Source organism: Pteropus alecto, unplaced genomic scaffold, assembly GCF_000325575.1.
Source record: "Pteropus alecto unplaced genomic scaffold, ASM32557v1 scaffold10, whole genome shotgun sequence".
NCBI classification, from domain to species: Eukaryota; Metazoa; Chordata; class Mammalia; order Chiroptera; family Pteropodidae; genus Pteropus; species Pteropus alecto.
Window position 1 is genome coordinate 3,737,318 of NW_006431210.1, and position 3,839 is coordinate 3,741,156.

Here is a 3,839-nt window from a genome sequence, read left to right on the forward strand (position 1 = left end):
TCGGGTGTAGTCTGGGCATTAATGATTTTAAAAATCTTCCCAAGTAATAAAAATTTAAGAACCACAGACGATGATAAAGCAAATCTATTAAATCTGAGGACCAGAACCACTGACGATAATAAAGCAAATCTATTAAATCCAGGCTTCATCTGGAAGTCTGTTAGTTAGCAATGCAGAGTCTCAGGCCCAAAACCTGTCCTGCTGAGTCATAACCTGCATTTCAACAACATTCCGCAGGTGATTTCATGTACATTTAAGATGAGAAATTCTGTACCAGACAGATTTTTATGGTAATAACTTATTGATCTATGTATATGCGCTTTCAAAAAATTCTTTAAAGTAACAAGTTCTATTGGGGCATGTAATTTAGTCCATACTTATGCCAAATCACTGATGGTTTATTAGACTGTCATTGCACTGACACAAACTTGGCAGTTTCTGCTTGCATTGTCATAGACGGTATCAATAATCCCAGTAGAGTGGAAACTGGACTTTCAAGTCTAAGTCAACATGACCAAATTTTTTTAGGAACTAGTTCCACACATTTGAATAAAAGTTATGATTCAAAATGAAGTGCTACTCCCTTTTCAGGTTAGTACTTTTTGAATTTAGGAAACTGTATACTTCTAATTCATTACCAGAGATTACAATAGATACATTCTTAATCTATGTAATTTTTCATTATACAACACTAAGATCCTGGGAGGAAGGAGGGAGGGACTATAACTACACGCGCGCGCGCACACACACACACACACGCGCGCGCGCGCACACACACACACACGCACGCACACACGTTTCTAAGATTGTATTTCACAAATGAATCATTCCAAGTAGTATTTTAGGGGAACAGTGCCAAAGATAATATATTATACTTTAGAAAGGCCAAGTACATGATGAGTTAGAGCAGCGCTTCTCAAACTTGAATGTAAAAGGAATCACTTGGAGATCTTGTTAAAATGTAGACTCGGATGCAGTAAGGCTCAAGTGAGGCCTGAAACTCTGAATTTCTAACAATACAAGTGTTGAGATGCTATTGGTCCATCGACTATATTGAGTAGCAAGGAGTTAGATGACTTTTCCAGGACACTTTTTTCTAAACTCTCATCTCAGAGATTCAAAAAATCAATCAAATGGTCTGTTATAAGCAATAAGAAGGGTGATTTTCTTGAAAGTTCTGATTTGCTCATTTGAGTCATCTAAACCATACACATCAAAAGGTCAAAATTATTCATAGACCCATTATTAATTGAAAGCTAATGAGGAAATGAAGTCATTTAAGGCAAAAGCAAAATAGTAACATAAATACCTCAAATGACTACTGGGGCAAAATTTTCAAAATGTTACAAGCTGTCTGCATGCTTGAAGTAGCAATTTACATGCATAATTAGGTGCAATCAACAGTTTTGAAATGTAATATATTTTTCCAAGCCCATATTTACTTATGACAGATGCAAAGAAAATTCGGTGTCCCCAAAAAATAGAAGGGCAGAGAAAGGAAAAATATTTGCATTTAACAATGGGAATCTTTACAAGCACGTGCCTAAATTTAGAACAAATTTAGCTCAAGTATTGTATCGTTTTGATTCAATCTTCATTTAAGCCTTAAAGAAATTCATGAACACATTCTGGAAGTAACAAGCATAGAAGAATGATAACTTACCAGTCAGCTGTTCCGGCTCCTGTGGGAATTGACGTGTAATTTTTATTCCTACACTGTAGAAAGGAAATCTGTCAAATTCAAAACTTTATTGCACAAAACACCGTTGACTTTCTTCCTGCCTTCAGAAGGGGCTTCATATTTTGAAGATTCTGAATATCTTTTAGAATAATTTATATAAAACGATTAATTAAACTGGCAATTTCTTCCTTCTAAATCAAAGTCCTAGGATGAGTGCTCATGGTGAATTTGTATCATCTTACTATTTTCAGTGAAACAGGCAGCGACTGTCAAGTGTTCACTATGTACTAAGGCACTTGGCTAAGCCCTTTACACAGATAATCTAATTTACCATTATAAAAATACTATAAGAATTGATTTATTACAATGTACTGGGGAGGAAAATTGAGAGTAAGTAACTTCTTTAAAGGAACATAGCTCTACATTTATTTTCTTGGCTGGTACACTTCTACATAAAGGGTCATACTGATTTAAAAAGTATAGTGAATATCAGACTAAAGCAAGCTCATTTTATTTTTAAGAAGTCCCCAATTTAGAAAATGAGCTTAAAATATACTTTTTAAAGAAGTTTTGAAGAAAAAGTAATTCTGTCTCCAAACTTTTTCTTTCCACAAGTATATTCGCATTGCATTATCCAGATTGGCTGTTTACACTGATTAAATTAAAGTGGCAATTAATTTCCGTCACACTTATAGGCAGAGTCAGAGATTTTGAGATTGCATTGAAGGATAAGACCTAATGATGTGTTCTTGCGTGACTGCATTTATTGGGGAAGTGTCTTGATATGTAAAAGTTGTCTTTAAGTTAATGCAAAACAGTCACATGATGAACAATGCAATTTTCTAGTTTCATTAGGCAAATGTTATCTGTGATACACTATATGTTAGGGGGAAAAATCATCCTCTGCTAAGAAATGCATGAATAGTTCATTTATCTCTTGATCCATTTGGGGGCATTATGGAACTCAAAGCCCAGAACAATGGGCTTTATTTAATATTAAACAGGTTCTTAATAACCCTCTATTTCTCTTCTTAGCTGCTGGAAGGTCCCTCCTGGACCTGCAGAGTTGCGGTAACAGTTCCCGTGAAGTTGTAAGCTACTCCCCAGGACCAAGTGGTTTTAAATTTAGAAGTCATCCCGATCACCTGACTGTCGGTGAGCCCCGATTTCAGAATTTCCAAGTCTACCCTTGTCTTCACTATCTACCTATATTTATAGGCGCAGCTCACCGCCTGGCCTGGGGTCACCTCCGGAACCTCCTGGAGACCTGCGCTGCTGAGGACGCCCTTTCCAGCACAGGAGAGCTCGCCACTTGGGAGCGGCGGCGCCCAGCTGGCGCCCACCCCGGGGTACATTGCAGTAAATGCCTGGCAGCGACTTCTCGCTTTTCCCTCCGCCTCCCCCATCGACCCTCCACTGCCAACCTTTACGCCAAACTCGGGCGCGCTGCGAGACTCGCGTCCACGCCATCCACGCGGGGCCCCACCCCTTCCCGGTTCTAGCCCGCGATCCAGCCTCAGGCGAGGGTAGGTCGATTTCCTGCCCGGAATTGGCCGCTGGCTTCTCCTCTTTACTCCAGTTCTCTAGTGCCGGGCTGTGTGGCGCGCAGTCGCCGGCGGCGGAGCATACCGAGGAGCGGGAGCTCGGACACACACACACACACACACGCGCGCGCGCACACACACACATACACACACGCACCGGAGAGGCTGACCCTGGAGACACGCTCGGCCGCGGGAGGGACGAAGGGAGCCCCGGGCCAGCGTGGAGGTGGGGGTCGCCTGCGGTTGGGGGTGCGCGCACCGGCCATCAGCCCTCCGTATGCTCCTCTCCTTCCAGTCCTCGCCAGGTCGGAAAACCCTCCTTTCCTTGGCTCCTGTGCGGCGGGGAGAGGGCAAAGGTGAGGGGTCGGCGCTTGGTCAGCGGGAGGGGATGGTAGATCTCACTTACACCTGGTATTCCTATTCCTGTCCGTTTCGCCCGGCAAACCCCGGCGATCCGTTTTGTTCTTCCTGTAACTTTGTTCGGAAGGTTGGAGGGGAGGGGGGACGCCGACCGGCCCCAGGAGAGACGCGAAAGCGGCGCGGATCGGGAGGCCGGGTTGGAGAGCAAGTCCCCGAGCGGCCCCGGGGCTGGGCGCGCGGCTGGGAGGCGTCGC

General features: G+C 43.3%; 1 protein-coding gene across 1 annotated transcript in view; it reads left to right on the forward strand.

Moving 5' to 3' along the window:
- Nucleotides 1-2,945: 2,945 nt before the first annotated feature.
- Nucleotides 2,946-3,839, forward strand: part of LOC107196395 (putative bifunctional UDP-N-acetylglucosamine transferase and deubiquitinase ALG13) — a 150,062-nt gene continuing 149,168 nt past the window's right edge. Inside the window, exons 1-2 of the mRNA XM_015596963.2 lie at nucleotides 2,946-3,030; nucleotides 3,521-3,581. The gene's annotated coding sequence lies outside the window, so the exon portion shown is untranslated. The remainder of the gene's footprint in view (nucleotides 3,031-3,520; nucleotides 3,582-3,839) is intronic.